This window comes from Coturnix japonica, chromosome 13 (genome assembly GCF_054131305.1).
Source record: "Coturnix japonica strain WE chromosome 13, WE-NBRP24, whole genome shotgun sequence".
Lineage (NCBI taxonomy): Eukaryota > Metazoa > Chordata > Aves > Galliformes > Phasianidae > Coturnix > Coturnix japonica.
In genome coordinates this window covers 18,107,006-18,133,977 of record NC_140675.1, presented here as the reverse complement: position 1 = coordinate 18,133,977, position 26,972 = coordinate 18,107,006, and the positions used below count along the sequence as shown (strand labels likewise).

The 26,972-nt window shown below is 36.4% G+C and overlaps 1 protein-coding gene across 23 annotated transcripts in view; it reads left to right on the top strand.

Moving 5' to 3' along the window:
* The window catches only part of RBFOX1 (RNA binding fox-1 homolog 1), a 541,423-nt gene that overhangs the window by 208,462 nt on the left and 305,989 nt on the right, over positions 1-26,972 (top strand). The window contains exon 1 of one of the 23 annotated variants that reach the window (XM_085514221.1): positions 17,268-17,286. The exons of the other annotated variants lie outside the window; for them this stretch is intronic. The gene's annotated coding sequence lies outside the window, so the exon portion shown is untranslated. Of the gene's footprint in view, positions 1-17,267; positions 17,287-26,972 lie in introns of those variants that run through there. 23 annotated transcript variants of the gene reach the window in all.

Here is a 26,972-nt window from a genome sequence, read left to right as displayed (position 1 = left end):
GGGTTAAAAGTCACCTTTGTCGCAAGAACAGCTTCATTCAGCTTCATCCATCTAATTGCATTGTGGCTAGGGATCAGAGGTGTCAGAGGTTCTCCTACAAACCTTTTGTATGTTGGTGTGTTTGTTGTTTTGAACTGTATCTTGATAATGTTTGAGTAAGATTAATACTTTAAGGACAGTATGCCGATGAGCCTGTGTCTTCTTTCTTTTCTCAGCTCTCAGCTCTTCTAATTCTTAAGAGAAGATTAGTTATATTATTTGAAGTGTTTCTGAAATGAAGGTTTTGGAAGATAGTTTTCCATTACAGGGACCAATCATCACTTGAGCATTCTTAGACGTTGAGGGCACTTTTAGGTGGTGACAAAAAAAAAATCTAACTTAAATGTTGTTTAAATTCATTCTTTATCTTACTGGAGTAAGAGTATGTGTGTGTGTGTGTGGGGGGGGGGGGGGGAGAGGGAGGGGAACAAATTAAGTTAAGACAGGAATGTGTGAAGATGTCAGTGAACTCTGATCTGCTATTCCATCCCATTCTTGAGTTCTTGGATTAAGATCCTACGTGGCATTAACAATATGCAGGTATGAAATCAGGTTCACCTCAAATGCTTACACTCTGTTGAGTAAAACGCTGTTACACTTTATTCATTTATTTATGCACCATAAGGCATCATTAAAGCATTTCTGGTAAATTAGCAAACAAAATAACGAAAACATTTTTACTTCCCTGACTAGAATCACACTTTGCTTCATCTACTTGAGAACTGTTTTTCTGACCCATGGAAATAATTTATTTATTGTAGTAATTCCATATTTGCTTATTATAGTCATTCTGTATATAAATATCGACTTCTGGCACAGAGGCTTTGAAAACAGTCAAATAATATTCCTGGTAATTCACATTTAGAAATGGTGTTTCAAGCTGTGAGCACAGCACTAACCTCTGTTTTATCAACATGAGAAAACCTCTTATCACATCAAATCAGAGCTTATCTCGTGCTAACAGATGGGGAAATCCTTGCCACACTTCTATGACAGGAATTTACTACTGTATTATTATGTACTCAAAAAGTTATCTTCAAATATTAGTGGGGAGGATTATTTTTGTTCCTGATTTCACAGGGTGAGAGTTAGTGTTTTGTGTTAGGATAGCTGCTTTCATTATGCTTTTACAGTGAACAAGTGGGTTTGAGCACAGAATCTCAGAGGTTGTCGTCGTGCTTTTTTTCCCAGGAGTGTTAGAGCAAATTTATCATGTTTAATTCTTCCAGTGCTATCTTGTTGTTTGTTTCTTTGAGTAAAAAGAAAGTGCTTTGGGGATAAGAAGATCAGTTCATATGCTTGTTGAAGATACTGAACTTGGTGTTTTATTCTACATAACAATTTGCGTAGTGCTTCGAGTTAGGATGTACGTGTTTCTTCTCCTGTTGTTAGCTTTATGACTCTTCTATTGCATGGAAAGTCCATATTGGCACATCAGACAATTGAGTAGGTCTAACAGCATATAATTTTAAGATGCATGTATTGGGTTCTTAACTTGCGTACTGTGGGGGAGCGACCATGGGTGGAGGCCATTCCCTACCCAGCTGCTCTCTCATTCCTCTCCTCAGCAGGACAGGAAGAGAAAACAAGAGTAAAAAGAATATTTCATCTTGTTGCCTTGATTGCTCATGCTAGGAGTCTCAAATATAGAATGTTAAGGTGAATGTGTGAAAAGAAGTTATGAGAGCACGTATACTGATCTGGCTTAGAAGGGCTACTGCTTATTCATCACTGCACCTCCTAGGATTTATGATCGATGAGCTTCCTTTCAGTTAATTTCTAAATGCTTGTTGGAGAAAGTTAATAGAGTCTGTGGAAAATGGAGGCCTTGATCAAAAATGCGAAATGCTGAAATTAAACTCATGAAGTTTTATGAATATACACGTAGCTGACACCAACCCCTATTTTTTCCTGATTGTTACCAAGTTCAGAGAGGGGTGAGAACAGGTCCAACTACCTCCTCTCAACTTTACAGCTTAGGTTAATTGCATTGTACTTCTAGAGGGGCTGTAATTGCTAGCTTGGGAAAGCTGCACAAGTTCTTTAAAATGCATATTTGTTAAATGACCTTTTTTTTTTCTTTTTTTTTTAGTAATAGTAATTGCATAATCTAATATCTTGTATAATCAAAGAATGTTCATTATAGCCCTCTGTTATTATTGTTGTTCAGTTTTTATTCAGAGTAGTTATCTTATGGAATTTCACTGTGTTTTGGGGCAGGAGAGGGGCAAAATTGTAATATTATGAGGAATTGGTGTGAAATTACTCAAGCAGTACGTGGATTAGAAGTGGACACGCTTGTGATGGTTCAGTAGATGAAAGATATAAAAATAAAAAGCTTGTATAGGGTTTTGTATGCAATTTATGTTTTTAAGCGGTGAACTTAATGGAGCTTTTTCATAGAGTAAGAATCTTTTGCATCATTCTATCTTAGAAGATATTGAAGAGGACAGGCCCCTACTACTATCTTAGAGGCTTATAAGCATTTATATACCTCAACATTATTTTGGGGGGTTTTCCATTTAGATATTTAATTTTCTTGGAAAGTAATCTGTGCATTGTTCAAATCCAACATTTTCCCATAGCATGGCAACAAGTAGGGAACTACAATGTAAATGAAACCAATGCTCATGTTAAGAAATTGCTGCTATTTTCAGTTGTGAGTTTTCTGCATGTGTTTTTCAGCATGGAACTCCTTCATAGGCAAATCATATTCCTTTTTTTTGAGAGAGAAAGAGGGAGATAGCATCTTCAAAAGGAGCTAAACCTATTCCAGTCTCATCATTATAGAAACTCAAAGTAAAATAACTGAAAACTGTTTTGGTACCCAAGGCCCTGTGTTTATCATTTTCCTTATCATCCTTGATTACAGCACTTGTTCAAAATTTAATTTGAAACCAAACACCTCATGTTTTATGACATATCCCCTTGTCTGGTTATATGTTTAGAATCTCTGAGATGTATGGCTATGGGTGGATTGTGTGGTGAGAAGGAATTGTTCTTGAGTCATGAGCTACACATTTATATAAATTAAAACAATGAGCTTTGTCAGTTCTGACAGTCATATTTTTACCTCCATGTAACAATAACAAGCTCAATAATTTTAAAAAGAAAGAAAAAGAAATGGTGTATTGTTATAGGAGTATTTTAACTGCAAATTTTAATTATTTGGTTCAGTAATGTTCAATAATTATTTCATCATAGAAAGCCCTCACAATTCTGTCCATTCAAAAACTAAATGGTTTAATTACCAGTGACTAATTTACAAGGCAACTTCAACATCTCATGACTCCTTGTCTCTCTGAGATTTACAGTCTCTAATAAAAAGCCCTGGCTAGGAGTTATGAATTAACAGCTCATTAAAATGAGAGCATATATTTAGTATTTTCACTTTCTGTCCTCTGCCTCAGTCCTGGCTCTCAGCCCTGTCTCCTCTCACCTGTTAAGGGAAGACAGCGTGGTGATTTCAGAACACTTTTGTCATCTCAAATGAAAATGGTGTGTTGTACAAGTGTGTCAGGGTTTGGATTTGTTTTCTTCTGTAATGTTCTGGAATAGTTCATATTCTAAAACACATTCCATGCTGATAAAATGCACCTCAGCTTGATGCGCCTTGGAGGCTGAGGATGTTCCTTTTCCTGCCTGAATATAAGCCACTTCAGCATTTTTGATCCTAGGAAGATGACTATTTTTTTTTCCCAGAGATTAGTTTTAATGTGTTTTCTTTCTTAAAATCATATGTTTTTTGGAGATGTACAATCTGCTTCTAGCTTCAGTTGTAGCTATTTATGGAAGTATAAAATAATTTAGAAAGGGTTTAAAGTCAAATTTCTGACTGCTTTAAGATAGATCTTTATTTATTACTTAAATGGTAATAGCAGGTCTGGTATTTGTGCTCTGTTCTGCTTTTAGTCTGATTTCTGTGTATTGATCACTGTCTGAGTGTGCAGGCTCAGGGATGGCAGTGAATGGCAGTAAGTGCAATGGCAGTAAGTAACAATGAAGGGGAGAGAGCAAACAAAACAAAGTTTGGAAGAGAAAATATCTGTGACTACTAAGGCTTTCTGTTCTGATTTGCCTATTTCACCAACACTTGAAAGATGTTCACATAAACCCTCTCCAGAATGTGTACATCTATGAACACACACACACACACACACACACACACACACACATTTGTGTGCACATCAGTTTCTGTTTTAAATCAAATGGGATGAAAGCTGCTTATTGATTTAAGTAAACATAATTAACTGACAGTCAGTGACCTATACATTCAAGATCAATATTAATAACACAGCAGATAAACTAGTCACTTACAGAACATTAATAAACACCTACGAGTTTCTAAACACCCTTCTGTAATCAATATCAGAAAATTCTGGCCTCTGCCCATTACAGTGTGTGTTCCTTGTTGCACACAGCAGCTGCTGACCCATGTGTGCTTCTTACATAGAGAAGTTTGAGAAGTTCACATTGACTCCCTTATTTCTCTACAATCTTTAATTATTCCTTTGCTTGCTGTTCATATGGTTGATGATAACCTTTCTTGGCAAAGAGTCTTGGATGCTTCTGTCTGAATTAATCCCATACAATGAGAACACATTCCCACCCAGCCCATGGGCTGTGCCTCAGCCACATAACATGCTCACACGGGCAGCTTGTCTGTACTTTAACTTATAATTATGGCTGAGTAAAGAGCAGCAGCATTAACTCGACCCACCATCTCTTACAGTTAATTTAAGGACGCTTGCACAGTTACACAAATCAACTGAAGAAATACTCGGAGGCGTTTTTGTTGTTGTTGCTGTTATTTCTCAAATAGCTCTTTGCTTTTGGCATTACCATGGGCAAGTGAGATCAGCGACAGTGCAGTGTTCAGTTTTCTTTGCTTTCAAAAGGAGGATTTGTGAGCCTGGTACCATTCAGTAAATTGCCATATTTATGTGAACATATCTGAAGTATCTGGAACAACAATAACAAAAATGTATTAGCTCTCTGTTCATGCTAATGGAAGATGACTTCTAACTTGCTTGTGTGCACTAAGAAAACATCAAATATCTTCATTCCTTCAAACTGACCAAAAGATGGATTTCAAACCCACAATGGCACTACAGTGCATCAAAAATGAAAATGAGATAAGGATTCATCATAGGTTGGAAAATGAGAAGGCTTTTAAACTATCAAGAACACGGTACGTGCTATTCTAATTTTTTTTTTCCCACTTCAAGTTTCTGAAATATTTATTAAGGAATAATCTGTAGAATAATGAATATTGCTTTCCTATAGAAGTACAGAATGCATACTTTATTTCTGCTATAACATCTTATTAAATATGGATGTTGTGAATTTCTAGTACCGTTGGGGCCTACTAATGACTGCTCTGTCTTTTACCAAGTAGTTCAGTTAAGGTAAGAAACAAACAAAACAAGGCCATTAGTTTAGTGATGGCTTCTGAAAACTGGGGGGAAAAGAAAAGCAAAACAAAAGCAGCTGCAGCTTTGCTGTGTGTTTTTGGTTTAAGAATGTTAGAATGCCTCATCTCTGGTAGGATAGTGAAGCATTTCTCTTCACATTCCACATTGTTTGTTGCTGGATAATACTGCAGTTCCAGTGCTCCGTTAGTTGAAAAGAGAAAACCAGACCACTTGGTTTTATCTGCAGCTTTGAACTGTTGAGCAAGCGTTGTGGTCACTCAGTAACAGAACGTAGCATAAATCTTTGTGCTGTTTGTCCTTGTATAATCTGGAGGCAGAGCCTGGCTGGAGAAGATTTGACAGCACAGTAAATGAGAAGTATAAAAAGTAAGCTTATTTGCTTGGCTTTTGTATATGAGAGATCAAACTGGATTATTTAATGGTGTTTTCTGACCTAAGCGATTGTGAACAAGTCCTTAAAATGATATTATAAATGGATTCTACTCTGTAGTGCAGGGACGTTATGCTATGAAGGCATGACCTGGAAATGAACTCAGACTTAATCCTTGTGGCTAATTTTGCTTTGTAACTGACATCAAATACACTGCTGCCCCCAGCTGTACCCCAACACACATACAAGTAGTTGAGTTTATCTTAAACTACAAACCAGGTTACAAGAAACTGTGAATTAGGGAGATTTTAAAATATTTGGTATATCTTCATTTAAAATGCTTAAATATGTGAGAGCTGCTCTGAATGTAATGCCTTCTGTGTTCTGATGTTGGCCCATGGCATCAGAGACAGATGTATGGGAGTAAGTTTGGAACCTTTCTGACCATGCAGATTTATACAAGCAGGGCATGCAGGTTCTTTTTCACTGCCAGTGACAGTGAATAAATAATAGTGGTGATTGTACTGAAAATTAGTGGTCTGTGGCTGAGAATTTGCTCTATCAGTAGTTATTGTGGTCTATGGATCTGCTGTAGTTTCCATGTAAATAAAGAGGAGGCGTTCCTTGGGAAGTGACCTGCAGGGAGGAGAGAGAAAAATAGTCTTTTCTATATTTAAGTTTACTGTGCTTATGGCTGCTGAATGGTTTGTCAGTTGAAGTGTCTCTCACTATTAGATGTTAGATCTTACGCTGAAATGTGCTTGTACGTCACTCTGATCCTTTACATTATTTCTTGTATTCATCTGTGAGAACTCATTGGTGTGAAATGAGGGTTTGCTGCAGCTATTTAAGCTACCCAGACATGATTCTGTTTTTGTTTGTTTGTTTCAAGCACTGACAGGATAAAAGCTAGTTTTTAATTTGGCTTTAAGTTGCCATAAAGCCTTAAAATAAAAATTAATGTCACATACATTCCTCTGTATGACTCTATATGGCATATCGAACTCCCTGGATCCATCTTGAATCTTATACTGCTCCTTCTGTGTTTGCCTATAGGACAATTCTAAGTGGTTTTTCAAATTGTACCAGCCTGCCTTTTTAATATCCCCTATGAAAGGGACATAAATTAAAACCACAGCATACTCAGCTGTGTAGTGCTGCCAGGTTTTCAGTTATTTGACTAAACAGCATTGAGTTGTTGGTTTCCTCAGTACTGAATTTTATAAGGAATAATTTTTCAAATAGAGGAGAGTTTTTGAAGGAGGTTCCTAAGTTGCTGATAATTTCATTATCGAGAAAGTCACGTTTTACTGAATACAGTTGCTTTAATTTTGAGAAGTATGTTTCATTTTCATTATAATGTTGTCAGCTACATTGCAGCACTGCTGTGTGAGGCTTTATGGGAAAGCAGTAACTTGACCAGGGCACTATTGGAGAAGCAAAATGTAGTGCCTGTTTATATTATCTGTTTGTCAGAGATAGTTGCTTCTCTGACAGTTCAGGTCCTGCGTTCTGCAGGTTCTTAGTGTAAAATTAGTACTAGGGATGCCATCAGATAGCACAGTGTAATGGCAGCCAGGCTCCAGCAGCCATTTTGTATGGATGGACTTTTGTTCTGACTTGGCTCAGATAACCACCTCAGGCTTTGTGGATAAGTTAATGTGTGCAGATATACCCTAACTGTAGAGAAGTTTTCAGCATTATTTAATTGAGGTAGGCAGAATAGTTCTGGCATGCATTAAACTGGGTAGATATTGTGCTAACTGCGGCTCTGAGGCTGACTGGTTTTCTTGGGTAATCTTGTGTCATGTGATTTAATTAAAAAGGAAGTAAAACATTTTCTTAAGTTTCTTATTCAGATAAATACCACAATGCAGATTTATTTTTCACTGTTTTAAACAGGAATCCTAAGATGAAGTATAGTTGATGACTATTAATGATCTTGTGATCCTGCACTGTTTTATTTTGCCTGCAAACTGCCACACTTTTACCTTTCTTTATAGAAAACACAGGCTGGTAAATTCATTAAATTTGCTTAACAGATGGAATATCTTTAAAAAGTTAAACAAACCTTAAGCCAGACAGCTCGTATCTTTCCATTAGTCAAAATGCACCCTTTAAGTACTGCTGTGAAACGTGGAGTTGAATTCTAAGAGTAGTTACTCTGATTCCATGTTGAATTTGAACACAAACTAATGAGAGTTGTTAATTTTGTGAGGAGTTTCATCTAGATTAGTCTTTACCTTGAACTCCCACTTCCATATTCCCTAAGACAACAGAACGATAATTTGCTGTATAAACAATAACAGTAGGGACTGAGTCTCTCTGGATACCCCCATCTGGCAGAGGAAATCTGGCTGTTAGCATATCAAAAGACTTGGCAAATTTCTTCAGTTTATATATAGACTTGACTTAGTAGATCTTTCTAAAACTTTCCATTATTAATAAAATTAAGAACTTTATGACTTTTATTGTAGGCAGTATTTTTATATTTATTTTTATCATTGAGAAGAATGTATCTAGCCTCCGTTTCTTTATGAACGGAGTATTCAGTTTCTTAAGAAAACTTCCATTTCTCCAAATATGAAGTTGCTGCTTTCTCTGTGAAGGCAAATGCCCGTCTGAGACTGGATACTGGGGTCTCTTATGGAGTTTTTTGGTGGTGGTGTTGTTTGCTTTTTCATGTTGTTGTGTTTTGTGTGAGTATGTTATGAGTAGTAAAAAAAAAACAAAACAAAACAGAGAAAACATTATAGGGGAAGCCCTGGTCCATAGCGTTTTGTTTTAGAGTAATTATTGAGATGGATGATAGAGGCTTTTCCAACCCAAATGATTCTGTGATTCCGTGAAAAGTCTCCAGTAGCCTTAAGTGCAAATTTCAGAGGTGTTCTGCAGATAATGATCTCAAAAACTGTGATGACTTTGGGTTGTCCTTCATGAGTTGACCAAAGTTCTCTAAACTCTTAGAAGTGCAGCAAGTGCTGTCATCTTCTTTAGCTGGGATGAGGTAGTACAAATCTCAGTACTTCCTTTTCTTCTCAGTGCCAGTCATTAGTGCTTTCTTGCTGGGACTCTGTAACACAGGTATATTTCTCATGCTGCCTTGCTGGTTAAACAAGAACACGCTGTGGTCCTGAGTTTCCTGGGACCCATTTGGGACACTATATCATGGTTACGACAGTGACTCACGTAATTTGTACCAGCCTATATTTAGATGTGAAAAATCTCATTGGCTTCAGCACATAACTTGCTTAGCACCTTTGTCAGAGCCTGCCTCTAGTCTGAGCCACAAAGGAGCTGCCTCTTTTGTTCAAGCATTTTTCCTTGTAGGTTTTGAATTTCTCTTCGACTCATTCACGGCAGGCATATCTTTGTTGGAAATTCATCCCTTTATTTCTTTTGGGACTGTTCTGTTTAACTTTGTAAGCCAAGGAGTTCCAGCTGTGTCATGACAGTTTTGTAAACAGCTATTGCTTGGTATTAACGTGGTTTTCAGGTGGAAGAATGCTATTAACCCCTGCATTTTTCTCCTCGTGCCAAATTTCCTCCCTCTCCCTTTTATTTTTTAATTTCTGAGAAGGTGATGTGCATCTCTCTGTGTGAAATAGGCACCATTAGTAATCAGAACTCGATAGAACACAGCATTTGTCAGAAATCCCATTGCTTCCAAATTGGTGGTGTAAATGGATGCATTTTACATGAATACGATGATTTTAAAAGCTGTATCAGAGAAACTGGAATTATTTCCTCCCAGTAAATTGATCCTTAAATCCTTAAGAACTTCACAATTATTTCACTAATTGTCGTGTTTCTGTTATTAAATTGAAAAATGCCATTAGATTGCCAGGTATGTGTTGCATTGCTGTAACTGGAATACATCAGACTGTTTTGAATCAAAAGCATTTCTGGGAAATAAATCCAAGTATTTTCCTACTTCTGTTAGTTAGCATCATAAAGGAGGCTGAGAAAATGGGAGAATATCTGCACTGCTTATCCTCAGTGCTTCCAAAAGCCAGTATTGATTAAAAAATAATAGTAATAGTTAAAAGATAACAGTGTTTAAAAAGAGATTATAAGCCTTGTCAAAGAAATAAATCCAAGTCAAGCAGACTAAGTTGCATGACCAGCATGCATAACATAAACTATTAGAAAATGAATTTACTGTGGGAACTTTATTTTTCTTCCTTAGCAGATCACAAAAAAATCGATGCTTAATTTGACAATTGTTGTCCTTTTTGTAGGACCTGATATTGTTCAACTTTACATTAGTATATGTTGGAAGTTCTGTATCAGGGCTTGTGGTGGGGAATTGGTTAGTTGCTTTTTTATTCCTTGCTTTCCTGTCGCTGTTTCTCACACTGAACCCAGTAAAACAGAGAGGTGCTGCTTTGTTTTCCTAATGGTACTGTTTGGAGACACAATTGTCATTTGTGTGGATTACAGAATTTGCAGATTAAGATGTGTTCAAACTATAGTCAGAGGTGCTCAGTGCGTTTTATAGGCTTGTTGATGAACTGAGAGGGAGAAGTATTTATAAATTAAGCTCGTCTGAAATGGCTTGGCATATTCTTTTATATTTACACATTTAATTTATGTTTATGTACTTTCAGTTCCTGATTTATATGTACAGCTTTGGATTTATCCCTCAGGCCACTCTGTTCTGGTTTGGTTTATAAATCTTGGGATACGCTGTATGTTAAACTAAGATGTACCCGGATACTCAATACCCAAATCAGTGATTTGAACTTGGTGCTGATTGCTCCTAAACCAAGTCAGGACTGTTTTGTCTGCAACATGCATCTCTCCACGATGCCTGAGAAATAAATTGCTCCAAATTCTTCAATACTGGGTATTCTTTCCATAGAAACAACTTAGTTCACACCAGACCAGTGTTTGAATGAGTGTTTCAGGAAAGAGACTACGTTAAAGGAATTTAATATGACATCTGCAAAGCTTTATTTAGTTGGCTTAACATGTTTAGAAAGTCTCTTATATTTGCATTTTATTATTTTGCACATATAATGGAATGTTCTTCCTGATGTGGACTTAAAAGCAGGAAGCATTTCAGCCACCTTTAAGAAGCAGCCATCTCAATTCTATAATACGTAGAAATGCTACAAAGTACTTGAGATAAGAGGTGCTGTTTACAGTTCGTTTTCAAGCAACCTAGTGTTAGAATATTATAATGACTCAGAAGCACACCGTGTGTCACCGTACAGATGGATGCTTTACCTTTTGTGACTTTACACCTTCCTCTCATTACTAATTGTTATGTGGAAACTCCAGGGTCTCACTTTGCCCTGGGGAGAAGCTATAGGAGAGGAGGTGTGTATTCTTCAGTTACACAGGATGTATGAGCATCAGTGTAGCATTGGTCTTTTACCCAGCACAGCCATCTTCTGTTTTTTTCACAGATATTGCTGTAGAACCTTCTGTAGCTTTGTATGTACAGATGACCGTGAGGGGCTTGGAAACTAATTCATGTGTGTGTGGGATGGAGACGAGTCTATAGATGACTCTATAACAAACAAGACCTTCCTTTTTTACCCAGTGTCTTTCACCAAATGACGAGATTCAGCTGCCATTACAGCATGCAAATAAACCTGTATGTGAACCTGTTGCATGGAAAAAGGAAGCCATCTAGCAGATGGATTCCATCTAGTTCTGTAAAAGAGACAGAAATGGACGTTTTGTCCATGACCCTTTTTTTTTGTTTTTTCTTTTTCCCATTTTGCTTTTTCCTTTTTTTTATTTGAGACTATTTTTCTCAGTAAGTAAACGAATGTTTGAAGCACTCTAACAGATGTTTTCTTATTTTACTCAGGTGGGTTATTTATGATGCATTAGTCTTTTATGTCATTTAATTTTGGCAGCTGCATTCTGGACTAATTAGTACACTAGAGGGATCTCTAAATAGGAAGTGTGCGGGCAAGCAGTGGTTAAGTATCTGATGCCATATTGCAGAGTCCATCATGACTGAAGTGTCGGGCTGTGGCACACTTACTGTCACTGCATGTGGCATAATTGTGTTTTTGAAGCACTGCACTGTTACTGCTCTGCAATTTTTCATTGTTTGACTTTATAAAGGAAGCACAAAAGACCTCTTAAGCTGTGGTGAATTACAATTTGGAATAATTTACCCTATCTTGACTGAGTTACTTGCATAATCTATTGTGCCTATGTTTTGCCTGAAATGACTGGAGGTGTGTAAGCAAATGTATGTTCATACACACGTGTGCATGCATTTAATGCACAACTGAGATTCTGACTTCTTCTCTAACAGCTGAAATTACATTTTCCATGATGTAAAAGTAAGAAGTATAGAAGTAAGGATTGTGCAAAGAAATGTCAAATTCATGCTATTGGGAATGCAGTGAACTTGGGTGACCACCAGCCCATGGTGGGAGGTTGGAAGGAGATGATCTTTAAGGTCCTTTTCCAGCCTGAGCCATTTTGTGACCTGCAGTGTGTGGTCAACATGTGTTAACTGGCTGAGTGCTCACACAGGAGATAACTGGGTATTGTTCACGACAGAACTGGGTGCTACTGCATGAATGAATAGCATGTTTTTCTGTTACTGTGTGACTGTGCATGAACTAGTTTGGCATCCATGCAGAAATCTGTTGGACACTCATGTGTGAATTGGGCTGCGATTGAACACTCATGCATGAACTAATGGGGTCTTCATGTAGGAACTTTTGGGAAACTCAAACATAAACTGCATGGGCATTTGAATATCAGTTAATTAGATTCTCATGCATGATTGGTCTCCTTCATTATTTCTCCCTTTGTTTTATACACCTGCTAAATCATTTCCCACTTTCACAATTAATACTTAATTATCTGACTACTAAAGAGGAGACTGTAAGCTACACTAAGTGTGGAAAAAGTCTTCTAACTAGTTCTGCAAATGGCAGGAATAAAGGCAGCTTGTGTGGCTGTTGCCTTGCTGGGAAAACTTGAAGCAATTCATTCCTATATAAACATGCTATGCCACCTATGTGTTTCAGTTATGGTGAGTTTTCTTTCATTCATCTTCGAATATATATACATATGCAAAAAGCAAAAGCTATTCCTCAGTTACTTGTAACTATGAAAACTGAAATAAATATTGTGCAAGTCTTTTCTAATGTCAGTATTGTATGAATGAATAAATAAATCCAATTGTATTCGAAGAGCAATGATAATTTTTCCAGTTACTTTAGCAACTTTCACAGCTGAGAATCTGTTTTCCCAATGTAAGTGATGTGAGAGGTGCAGCAAATAATGGTTGTAAATAAGAGTGAATTCCTCAAGGAACTCTGGGATGTCAGTTTGAGGGTTTGTCTCTATGTTTTTTGGGGTTTTTTTTTTGAGCACCTGTGTATGCATAATTATAGTAGGAGCTGATTTTTACTTTACATGTGGCTGAATCTTAGTGAGAGAGAGAAAATAGGATTGTGAGTGTGCTTCAGCAGGTGGAGGCTTCCTGCTGCTGGGAGCATGGGGCTCTATGGCCGCTGCCAAGGACTGAGCTGACAGCTTCACTGCAGCCCATTGTGGCCTTGTCTCCCCAGGCACCTGAAGTTTCCATGAAGAATAGAAAGAAGTGCACATTTTCAGGCAAATTATTTCTCATACTTGGGGATTTAGTGTGGGTGAGACTGTTTCTCTTTTCCAGTCCTTTTCTGACAATTAACTCACTCATAATTATTTATAGAAGCATATCAAATTACCTTGACAGAGTATGAATAAGTGATACGGGTAAAAATCTGTAACAAAAAATAGTGTTACTTTTGAGAAGATAAATTCTTATGTGACATTAAACGAATAATATTTCTCTATTTTGTAAACCAAGTTTCACTTAATTGCAAATGAGGTTTTTTTTCTAGGAGGCTTAAAAATGCAGGTGGGAGGGAGAAATGACTGCAAGGTGTCAGAATAGTTGAGTTTTGCCTTAAAAACCACAGTGCAGTCCACTTAACTCTTGTCACTTTCAGAGAATCTTTTAGCCTAGTTGCATAAGGAGTGCATGAAAAAATGTGGTACCAGTTCTTTTGGAGTATTCATTATTTATGAAATGCGGAGAAAATGGTTAGAAATTATTGTTTCAGGGGATTTCCTGTAGCTATTCTGTTTTGTTGAAAGGGTTTTTTTTTTTGTACTTGCTTAATTCAAAGATAAAAAGCAGAAGTTCTTTTTATTCTGACCTACATTTTAAAATAAGTTACTGCAATCCTTTTTATATATAAATGTGTGTATACACACACACACACACATCTGTATATGTATACGAAAAGTTTATTGGTTGAAAATATCTCATGTTTGTTTAATGTTCGCTTAAGATATGTGCTTCAAACTTTTTCTTTGCTTTGGCAGTGTTTTCTTATTTCACCTTTATTGTTGTCACCGTGAACATGAAGTGTGTTGCAGAAGTTAATTCTGTAAATGGGCTGTTTGAGATACAATCCGTATGGTGTTGTAGTTTGGGTTACATTTATAGTTGTCTTTTTTGATCGCTGAAGTGATCGCTGTGACTGTGCCAAACATTTAAGAAGGTATAAATAGAGTCCAGGTTGAAAACAGAAGGCAAGCTTATAAAAAATGTTATTTTATACTAATTTATAGATTCAGTGAAGTATAGAGCAAAGCCTTGCTGGGATCCCTTTCTTTTTTTAAATGGTCTGAGCTCTAAATCATAAACTGCAGTATTACAAAATCGTTAGATAATTATTTTAAACGGGGAGAGGAGGAGAGGTGGGAGGTGGTCTTTGTGTTTGTTATGACTCATTTTACTTTCTAAGATTATTTCTGGACTCTTTCCCCTCCTCGTCCTGAACTCCAAGAATTTATATTGAATTTATATTCCTGGCATGGATGACTTGTTGTCTTTTAAGAGTAGATGCTTTTCTTTTTTTGTTCTCCCCCACCCCATTTGAAGATTGAGGTTATTAATATTTCTATGACTGGGAAAAATCAATCTTGAACTTCAGAGATGACAGATGCTTTATGCTGGTGTTTGAACTATTGGAAATGTGTATAATGGTGACAGAGGTGTTCATATCCAGAAGGATGAGAAGAAAAGAGTAATGCTTTTCCTAAGGGAAGAGTTTCTCATTGGAGGCCCTGCTGCAGTACTTTGCCCTGCGCTGCATTAACAGTGAACCTTTGCTCTTGCTCTGCGTTTTCCATCCAACTAATTTAAGAAGGAAAAAGAAAAGTTTCCTCATCTGTACTAAATGGGATACTTTCCTTTCATTTTAACTAAGAATGAAATAGGTAGAGGATAATCTCCAGAAGGTAAATGCAGTTTTTCCTTCATGTTTCTGAAACCAAAGTTGTGATTTGCAGATAACCATTTTGCTTGGTTTTGTTGGGAACAGCAAAGAAAGTTCCTCACTGTGTTTCCTTCACCAGGATATTAAGAATATTTAGTATTTGAATATTCAGTCTATACAGCAGATTGAAAACGATCCTGCTTGCCTGTGAAATAATCTGTTCCTATACTGTGTGTCCTCAGTGTTGCAATAAATGGTGACAGGATGATTGGTTTTCTCATTCTACATTATTCTTTTTATTTTTTAATTTTTTTTTGGCTGTGAATAATATGATCTCAAATGAGATCCTGAGTCAGCTGGATCTTTTAAGTGGATTTAAATAGACCTTCTCCTTAGAGAACTCCCTAAAGAAAGTTAAAAGCCTTTTATGTTTTTCGAATGACAGGTTCTATTAGAACTAAAATTAGAATGCTTTATTTTTTGAACCAAAGACTCGGAGTAAAATAAGTCATAAATAAAAGTATTTTCTTCTGATGTCCTTAGTGGCAGGTCCTTGCTTTCAGACTTGGTTTCAGTTGGTGGCATTCTAACACATAGCAAACTGTGTCTTGCTCCCTGTAAAGTTCTGTTTCTCTCCTCCTCACCACATTTTTCTCTGTCTGAATGGCACCCTGCTGTCCCCTTGTGCCTCCTCATCCTGAGCTTGGGGAACCTTTTCCATACTGTGTGAAGTGCCCAAAGGAGGGAGCGCTATTTCCACTATTGTAAGGGGTTTCCCCCTAACCCTGTGGCTTTTTCAAATAGCATAAATTGTACCAATCTAACATACAGTGAAATTAAAATATTTATGACATGTTAAATCATTTATCCTTGTTTTATTAGCTCACAGGAGGTTCTGTTGTGTTCTTGATGATGAAGTTGTAATTGGCAAGGTTTCCTATTTTGATGTGGATAGAACTCACTTAATCTTCCCAGCTCTGGTTCACTGCAGTAAAGGATTTTTTCTTTTTGAAGTAACGATTACCTTGGATACATCATTTTCCTCTTCATTTCTATCATCTGCTCAACTTCAACTTTTGTTTAAGAATGCTTTCCTTACTCTGCTTTAAGAATGTGTAATCATTTTTAACTCTTAAATCTTTTCTACAAAATACTCCTGTATTTTCTGTGGCAGATTTATGTATTTTGCCAATGCTGGACTTCTCCATTGGGATGAAAATAGATCCCAAGTTCCCAAGTACAGGAAAAAAGAATTTGCTGTTGGTTTATAAATCTGTTGAAGTTATGATGTATTCTCAGGATTATTCCCTGTGAATTTTTGCTGCAGTTATTCAGCAGAACTCACTGAGATACTGGTACAGTAGGTTGTAAACTTTGAAGGCTTAATCTTGTCTTCTGGAAATGTTTATGATGCAATATAGGAATATTCAGATAAAAGTCTTGTCGTTGGTGCATCCCGGTAAGTTGACAGAAGAATCCTTTCTGTTGCAAATGGTAACGGCTTAGTGCTGGATCTGATCTGTGACCATAAAAGTCATGCTCTTAGATCACTGATAGAAAAAACAGATGTTAGACCCTCCCGATCAGTTTGCCATCTGTTGCTGCACAGCAGCGGGGGATGAGGGAGAGAAGTGCGAGCAGCAGCCCTGAGCAGGCAGGGTGCAGCAGGAGCACAGGAGGTGCTGCAGTGCTGAGGTTGTGTGCAGCTGCTGGGGAGGCCATGGGGAGCAGGTAGAAGCATCCTGAAGGAAATGGGGCTATGGAGAGCCCGTGCTGGAGCAGAGTTTCTATCTGATGAACTGCAACACGTGGGCAGGACCCGTGCTGGAACTGGAGGATGGTGGAAGGAGCAGCGGAGGAGCTGTTGTGGAGTGACCACAGCTCATGTTCTCCATCCCTTCTGCATGGCTTGGTCAGAGGAGTCAGAAGTGAAGGAGTGAATCTGAACCTAGAAAAAGATGAGAGGGAGGTGGAGGTGTTTTAAATCAATTTGCATTTCTTACTTTCTAAGTCTGTTTTAATTTCTCCCCTGGTCTTATTAAGGAGGGAAGTGAGTGACTGGGAAGTGCCGGGCTGCTGGCCAGAGTTAACCCACCACTGTGTGCTATTGAAGTAGTGAAGCCATGAACAGGAGAAGATACAGAAAACTGTAATCAGATTCTGTTGCTCATATATATCTGTCAAGGTATGTCCTTTTCTTTCAGAAGAAAAGAAGTTTTGCTAACCAGTACTTTTGTTTTCTTTTAAGACTTCTCTTTTTAAGTGGTGCAGGTGCTGAATTACTTGATAAATCTCTAAAGATGTGTACGTTTATAGACACACACACATGCACACATATAGATACGTATGTGTATATACTTGTTTTAGTCCTATCCAATATAAATAAATCAGAAGTTGATCCCAAGTTATCTGTAGACTCTGAATGATCTTGGTTTTCTTCCAGCGGTTCTTTTTTGCTCATTGAGATATTAGTTAACATCACTGCAGGCAACAGGGTATACTTCACCATGGAGGCTTCACAGACTATCATTTGTTTCAGGTAGTTCAGATTCAAAGTGTAGCACAAATGATCAATGTTTCAAGCTCTTCTTTATCATTAAAGTCATTTATACTTTAGAAGGAAAGTTTTCGCTCAGTAATTACTAATTTATTGCAAGGAGTCAATGTACTGGACTATTGATAACACATCTACTGCCTCTTGTAGCTCTGGAATTAGCAGAAAAATCTCAATATAAGCTTTTCACAGAAAGCTTGGTATTCTTCTCTCCTTCCCCTCTTCACTCAGTCTTACTTATTGTAGAGTTCATACACAAAGAACCCACACAACTATGTGTGTGTCAATCTTTCCAGTTAGATCAGTTGGACAGATGGCTACCTGGATTTTCTACCTGCAGTGAAGACTCTCTTTGTCTGAAGCTTTGTTTAGCCAATAGAAAAATAAAACAAAAGTAGTAGTACAGTAAAGCAGCAGTTATATGTTCCCAGAAATTGTGTTATGCAACATATAAGCATTCCAGGTTTTCTTTATGGAAGGGCATGAGATTGGTTGTAAGACATAAATATTAAGATGAGTAATAATTTACTGTCTATTGATGAGTACTATTTTCTAAATACAGTATTTAATCAAAAGTCTTGCTGAAATGAGGCAGTAAAAATTAGATTTGTCGTGATGAAAGTTTACAGAATGTACAGCTTACATAGATTTATGATATAAATGTATAGGCATATAATTATGCCTTATCTTCTAACTCTAGTGATTCTGATTAGAATGTTTTTAATTACAGTTCTTACTAATTATTTATTACCTGACACAAATAATGGGCTCATGTGACTGAGTTATTGTGGGGGGAATTGCACACTGTTGTAGTTAATGCATATTATTATTTGTGTTAATTGTGAAATTAATTTGCAATTATTTTATCCTAAACAGAGATACACTGAAATGGGAAATACTCTGCTTTTATGTTCTAATAGACCACGTTTAGTTTAGGGCCCAACTGAGCTAATGTGTTTCAAACTTACATTCTGTAGAGCGAGTGAGATAGTAGGGTAAGTATGAAAAATAGCTTTCCAAGAAAGATGTAGAAAATGAGGAATATATTGATACATTGAGCGTATTAGGTCCTAGTAATTTTACTTGATAAATATACAGTTTAACAATAAAGTTCTATTTACATATATATGTTTGTCTACCTAGTAATGAAAACTTAATCTCAGTGATTCATTCCATGTGCAAAGTTCTTAAAAATGATCTTTATTTTTGTACCTTTCATCCAAAATTTTTCTATATATAGGAAGATATTTTTCTGTGTTCTCTATACTATATTTTTCCCTTTCAACCCTGTTGTTAACTCCACTGTTTTAGTGAGTGTTCAAATACTTAAGGTAGTAATTTGCTGTGCAAATGTATCATCTGACTTACATTGAGTTGGTTCCTGGTCTTGGTTCCCTTTGCTTCATGTACGCTTGCAAGTGAGACACAATTCAGCCAGACTGCCCCTCTGCTGCTGCCTGTCACACGGCAACAAAATATGATGGGATATTGGTGGGAAGGTTCAGCCTCTATTGTCATCCCACCAACATCTGCCTCTGATACTGTAGGCCAGCATCATAAAACAGGAGGCTGTTTGGAGCAGCCTTCATATTTTCTGAACTGTAATGAACTAAATCACGCTAAACAAAATAGAGAAATTAAGTGATGTTGAAACTGAACCAGTTTCAAATTGCTGGAGAGCACTGGAAAAGGAGAAGGAATAATAGTATGTATTTTCTGCACAGCTTCAGCATCAGCAGCTACTCTAGTTTGTGAATTAACTTTGTATTCAATATTTTGTCATGTACATTAGGTGTTACAGTGCATGAAATGAATACATAGTCACATACCAGTAGTTGCAGCTCCAAGTAATGATCGACAATAGTGCCTCTAGCTAGCTAACACTTTTTCCTATGAAATATTTTCTGCATGACCACATCACATGGCAGCAGGCAGCAATGGAATTTATGAACTAGCTGGAGCTATCAGGGCTAGTGAGAAAGCAATACGGAAAGATGCATGCTAAAATCTACAAAGAGAAGGGAAAGAGAAAAGGGAGGAAGTAAGCGAAGGAAAAATAGCTATCCTGGAAAAGCTGTCACTATTTCACTTAGTTATTTTTAAACCCAGCAGCCTTACATCAGTATAAATTGATGTCATTACCAGTTTAAATGTTCTGCTTTTCCTAAATATAACCTCCAGTTGAGGTTATATTCTTATTTCTTCTTATTTAGCTAAAAAAAACACCACACTTAAAAACCAAGCAAACAAAGCCCTCTTAGAAAAACAATATTCCGGCTTTATGTCAGTTCAGTAGTGAGGTTTGTTTGCAATGCTGGCAGGTAGGAACATTCAGATACTTTTATCAGGTCAAGTGCTTTGCTCAAGTCAAGTCAAAAAAGATTGACTGAAGAGAATTCAACTTTTTCCTCAAGTTTTAGTGATTTGAAATAAGTCTCTGCACAATGTTCTTTTTACCTCAACTGGAATACTGTGTATAGTGTTGTACTCAACAGAAGTAGGATGAAATTGACAGATGGACCATGATCAACAAAGGGCCCTCAGGTTGGTCAGGGAAGGGCGTACGCTGTGGGAAAGCTTTGAAGACCCATAAGCAACAATCATAGAATCAATTACCCAGGTTGGAAAAGACCTCAAACATCATCAAGTCCAACCTCTGCCTAACCATAGTACCCTAATGTCAGAGAATTCCTACACAATGTAGGGTATTATAACCTAAACTGATCTAAATCCTTTTGATTGGACCCTGTTCACTCCAGAGAAGTATTCACTGGAGTTAAACTTCAGCTCTAATATATCAGGTGAGTTTCTTACTCATCTGTGTATGGCTTGAATGCTTTCTGCCTCAAAAACTATTGATTTTTGCATAGAAAGTGAAAGGCTTTTAACATGGGATTAAACTGATGGTCAGAGCGTGGCTGAGGAGGAAGGAACAGACAATCTACATTGTTTGCATTTTGTTTGCTTTTTTTATTTGAGCTCTACTGCAAAGAATGTACCGGAATATTCAAAGAAAGATGCATAAGAAATAGTGCTAGATCAACATGCGGATGCTGACAATGTTATTTGCCAAAGACAGTCTTATTTGCAAATAATAGCCCTTCTGTAAATGACAGTTTCCCACACTTGGCCTTTCTCCATTGTTTCCAAAAATTAGTAAAAGAAGCAGAGTTCAATGAAAACACAGATTTGAATAACTGAATCTAAATGCACTCAGAATAGCTAGAGAAGTATTAAAAATAAATCTTGATATATATTCAGGCCCATTATATTAATATGTGTGCCTTAGCCTTGACTAAGTCAGCCAAGTGTTATAAAAGAAATTTCAAGTGGGTCACAACGTTGCTAGGTTATGTGAATCTGAGCTAACTTTGGCTCGTCTCTTTTTAATATACTTGATCCAAACAGAGATAATTAAAAGAAAAAAAAAGTGAAGCTCCCTAATACCATTTGATATCACATCTATACTTGTCATATAAATACAATGCCTGTCTCATTTTTATTCAAATAGCAATCAATCAAAATTGGCGTTTGACAGGATTTTGACTATTTCTTATAATAACTAATAGTTCTTTTTTAACGTTTCCCAGTGGAGGAAAAAAAAAGTAAGTGTGGGGGAGGGGGACGGGGAGAAATAGAAATGCTGAAAATAATTTCCATTTTTACCCTTGAAATGACTAAGGAATTTTAAATATCTGTTAATTTTCATATAAAACCACAACCTGTCAAGGCCCGCTGTGGAGTCATACACATAGGCTCCATAGGACATACAATGAAATCTCAGAATTTCGATGTTAAAAAACACAACCAAATCTGTTAATGGAGGATACTGGGCACAGCAATCTGTTATCACAGTGTATAGTGTTGGTTGGGCACTCCTCAAGGCTGCTCTGGTGACTTGCAGTAAGGAAATGTAATTTTACATTGACCAACAAATTAGTATTGGTGGTAATGCTTTAACAGTAGTCGTAACTTGAAAAGCTTCGGTAATGAAACAGTGCATATTTTTCGTCTCACTAATAATGCCTGTATGCTTGAACAAAACAAAGTGTGACACAGTTTTATAGTTAAGAAAGGGGTATTTAGAGTAACAAGAATTATTTTTTCCTAAAAATGTTTGAAATAAAGCATGTATCATAATGCAGTTTAGAATTTAAACAGTTTTAAAATGTTAAAATTAATGCCTTCAGTGCTCACTACTGATTTTCTTATTCAGTTACTTGGTAAAGTTTCAATTGGATAATTCTAAGGCAAGATGTAGCTCTTCTGTTTTGTCATCTGTGACCTTTAAATGCTTGCACTCCATTAAATATTGAAGAGGTTAAAAGGTTTTTTAGAAGAGATAAATTCATTTTTGGTCAAAGTTAAGTAAGTCAGATATCATTGGCCCCATGGAACCCATAGCTTTGTTGGAGCCAGTGCTGCACCCTCTCATAAGGTGAAGAATGCTGTCATATTTCTTGCATAACCAAAACCTCTCCCCATAATAACAGCACATTGGCATTGACTTAGGCACTTTATTCAAATACATGGTGTATAAGTGCTTCTGCACCTTGTAGGAGCAGAGATGGGGTATGCTGGAGTTCGTGGGACATGTCTGTCCTCTTCTGCTCATATGTAGAAAGAAGCAAAATATTCTTTCCCAGTTCACTTAAGAATCAAAGGCATCAATTCATTTAATAAGCTTACGGGAATATGTGACAATGGTACCAAAAAAAAAGTTCATCAAACATATGAGCATGGATCGTAAACACGTCTCCTTTGCTGCTACCAAAAGCAGATATTTCACTGGAAGGAGTCTGTGGCATGGGAATGGTTAGAATATATTTCAAGTTTCTGTAACTATTTTATCACTGAAAAAATCTTCCTTTGGACAATTGAATCACATGATAATCCCTTTTGTAAGTATAGAGATTTTTCTGAAACTTTGTGATGCTATTTGAGTCTATCAGCATAAACTCTTTATACAGCAATCGTTTAGGTTTTAAGCCAGAATTATTTCTGGTTAATGCGTAAAAGGAGGGGAAAAAGCATTTTTTAATGTAACATTTCTAAAATAGCCAAAGGTAGTAAGATAAAACAGTGTGCTATTAATGGTAATCGTGGAAATGTTTTTCACAGTACACTCTGCCAAATGTTTTTTGTTTCATTCAATAATGATGAATCTTTCTCGTATTATGGTATGGACTCTTTTCTTTCTTTTGTTATAGATCTGCAAGAAACAAGATAATAAATCTAGTGTTAGCTCAGAAAGGAATACTGCCAGAAGTGGAAGAGCCTCATAATGAAATTGTGTTTGCAAATGATATTTCTCTGTGGTACTCAAAACCTTCTGCTGACTTCTCCTGTTTTGCTCTTATTCTGATCATGTTTATGTAAAGAGGCACCTTTAAAAATAAGAGCAATCATTAATTGCTACTTGTAATAAATCTTTTAGGAATAGACAAAGTTATTGATATACATTGCACTCAAAGGGCTTTTAATATTTTTGTGCACAAGTGATAATGGGTTGGAAAAACCAAGTTGAAAAGACTTATCGCTAAACTGGTGATTAATCAAATGGCTCTGGTAATATGTCTTATATACGCTGTCTGTAATGTTCAGTTTATGACATCTTAAGATCTCAGTATCTGATTTATTCTTCCAGTAATCAGTGTTCTGGTCCTTTCATTTCTCTAATGTAGAGAAATGTCATTGTTTTTCCTGAATTACTGGTATTTTAAAATCATGCTTCTGTCAATCAAGGTAATATCAAGGATTTTTATTTTAGATAGTGATATAACTACAGAATTACCAGCGTGCATTGATGTTTGTATGTTACTGAAGTCTGAAGCAGAATGTATTTTGTATGAATTGGTACTTCTTAGGTATTTATAGTAGAAATGACATCAGAAATCATCATACGAGATTGCATCTGAACGTTAATGATTTTGAAGCCCAGAGAAGTTTTAGCGCTGGACTTCGTAGGACTGTGTTTTCATCTGTCATTTGTCAAATTAAAATTAGTGCTAAATCACTGGATTGAGAAACATGAAAATATCCACCAGACAACAACAAAAAGCCCAATCCAAAGCACTTGTACACATTTTCAGAGAAAAGGTGTACAAATGTGTGGATTATGGCTTTCAAATTTTGTTTGATAGTTTTAATCAATCAATAGAGGATCACATAGTTTTAATTAGCCATTTTTGGAGTAGTAAATTCTGACACTGAGAAGTAGAGCTTGGGCATCCTGTGTGATATTTACAATCCTTTTCACATGTGAGTGACTGTTGGCCTCTATGAAAGCAAAGGTGTGAACTCTGGAAAGCTTGACTGATGGCCCTCAGTGCTCTGTGTGCAGTTGGGAAGTGAATGAAGTGGATGTGTGTGAAGCTGTGGTGTGCACTGAATGCGATCTGACTCTCATGAATTAACTGTAGTGTGTAAAACCAATTTGTTCTCATGCCACAGCTATACAGAAAGACTGAAGAAAGGTTTTGAGCTGAAATCATGGCAGTTGTGTTCTTGGAACTTCATTGATAACAATATTGGTGTTGGATAAAGACAATATTTATGTTAGGAATATTTCTTAGCAAAGAAATTTGTAACGTTTTTGTAATCATTACAAATGTGGGGATACGGACAACTTAAATCTCTAAAATGATATAAATTTCAACAGGTGATTATTTGATTCTAACTTTTACTTGTCTCCATGCTTTTATTTTTTGCTGCACTCTGATATGCTTTTGCCACCGTCTCCCTCTGCTGTCCATACACCCTGGTTAATACACACAGCCCAGTGAAGCAGCATGCAAACTATGGGTGGTTTGATAAAGGTAGAGATATCTGCGTGCATATCTGCGATCTTCTCAGTGTCTCTTACTTCCATGTGAGGGAGGTACTTGAAGAAATAGGTAAAGACTTCAAGCAAAACTTAAATGTTCTGTTGTTTTGAGGCATGCAGAAAGCATTGATAGGTAGGGTTTTTCTCTGTCAATAAGATTGTTAATGAGATGTTTTTGAGCTACAAATCACTTCATACTCTAAAATGTAATCAATGCATTGGTTTCATTTCAGTTACTGAGTGGATATTAGACTGCATTGAGAATAGCAAAAAATAGGTGAAATTAGTGTCTTGGTTTACACGAGTGAAATGTGACTGTGATTTCTTAATGTTTCTTGTAGTTTTCTGGTTTGCCTTTTTATATGTTTGTTTTTGTTTTAATAATTTGGTTTTATTGTAGTCAGAGGGAGGCAGTAGAGGTTTAGTTGGGGGATAATCTTTGGTATTAGTTTACAAAAAAAAATTATGTGAAAAAAAGGAAAAGTTAACTTAAATGTGAAGCTACAAAAGTAGTGCCACAGCATTTTTTCCAGAAAGCTTGGCACTCTTTGCTGAGTTTTGCACTATGCAGCCATTAGCAGGCTGGTCAATGCATTGCTTTATGAGGCAATTATTTCAGCATACTCTATTCAAAATACACATTAGAACTTAACCTTCTGAATCCTGAAGTAGCATTTTTATCACCCAACATTAGGAAAGAGTTGGAGTCAGCAATTTCCCCTTTCTTTTTATGATCTGATATCATTAATAAAGCATTGGGCTGGTAGCTTCTTGCAGCTTTCTGGGATAATTTGTGACACAAAAGGTGCCACTCTGACACTGTTGTCTGTTGACTTACTCAGTACCAAGGAAAACATAGGGATTGTTTAATAATAAAAATGAGTAAGGCCTCTTACAACAAATGTAGGACTCATACGCAGTATATTAGGCCCTCTGCTTTTGGATATGCACAAGTAGAAATGGGAAGTTAATATGGAATTTCTAATTAGGGTCACATGCTAATGAACTCCCTCTTCATGTTAGTTTTATGCCGCTTCAGAAATTTTTTATCATATGCTTAAAAATTTATGGCTAGAAACATTAATGAAAATGAGGCGTGAATTGGAAATTGTGCTATTATGGAGATGAGTGTGGCAGTGGCTAGTCTGATTTCTAAGGAGGGATCCTTTTATTGCCTTTTTTTTTTTTTTGAGGGATGAGGAATGATACAAGTAAAATTAATGGCTAGACATATTCTTTGCCCTGACTTGGCTGGCATTATTATATTTAAAGTTATAAAAGCTGGATTTAATAAAATTTTGAATTAATTATAAGAGGAATTTTAATCATAATTGGAAGAGTTCTTTAAGAATAAAACCTGTAAATCAGCAGAAGAGCTGAATTAGTATTGCAAAGGGCATATGTTCCTATACACATATACACATACATATATATATATATATAAAATTCACAGCTCTGAATTTCAATATTGACACACACACATGCACATACATATAGCGACACTGTTGTTTTATATAGACTTTGTTACTGAAGGCTGTCTCCTTTTCTTGTTATTTGACAGCACAATTGCTCTTAAATTCTGTGGATTAATGTTTAAATATAAATTTTCCAGAACTGGCATTTTTGTTTCAGGTATCTTGTAAAAATCAATTGGGCTTGCCGTTTAAAATGTCAAAACTCAACACGCTATCTGTTGTATCATTTCTTTCGGTCCCACTAAAATTATCATGCAATCTTCTATAAAATATATTGAAAACATCTGGTAGTCTGTCTAGTTGGAATTGCCTTTGGAAATAGTCTAGTAACTTTTGACAGCTTAACTTTGCAAGGATATTGATTTCACAGTGGTTTTATCATGGAAAACTGATGAATGGTCAAAAGCTGAATGTGATGTAAAACTAGGTTTATAGTTTTTATATGAAAAGCGTGTAATAAAGTAGGTTTATAAAACATAGTAAGGTATGCCCTTGTGAAAACATTGGAGTTAAAATAGAATTTTGCAGCAGTTCTGTGTTGTGGATTACTTGGCCTGGGGACACTGAAAACATTTTAAGGCTTAGCAGTGATGGCCAAAGAAATGAAGGTACTTATTAAAAGCAATAGCATAGACTGCTTATAATTCTGTGATATTTGTGAAAAGATGAGCTTGAACAATGCACTGCTATGTAACTTTTTCCCTTTTGAAATAAGCTAATAATACCATACAGAAGCTAACGTGGGGAAAAAACAACAAAACACCTTATTCCAATAATGAGGAAAAATAGACAGCAGAAACACAAATAACCGAAGAGGCACATAACATGGGAAACAGGAACTGCAATTTGGATGGAGAAATATGTTTTCTATAGAACTGAAGAACTGGGTAGGAGGAATTACAAACAACATTGGCTGTCTGTATTGCACTGACTGCGATAAAAGAAAGTAAGGAAAATATAGGAAATAAAATTGATTTCTTTCTGGAGAACGTAATTACTTTACTGGTCAATTAAAT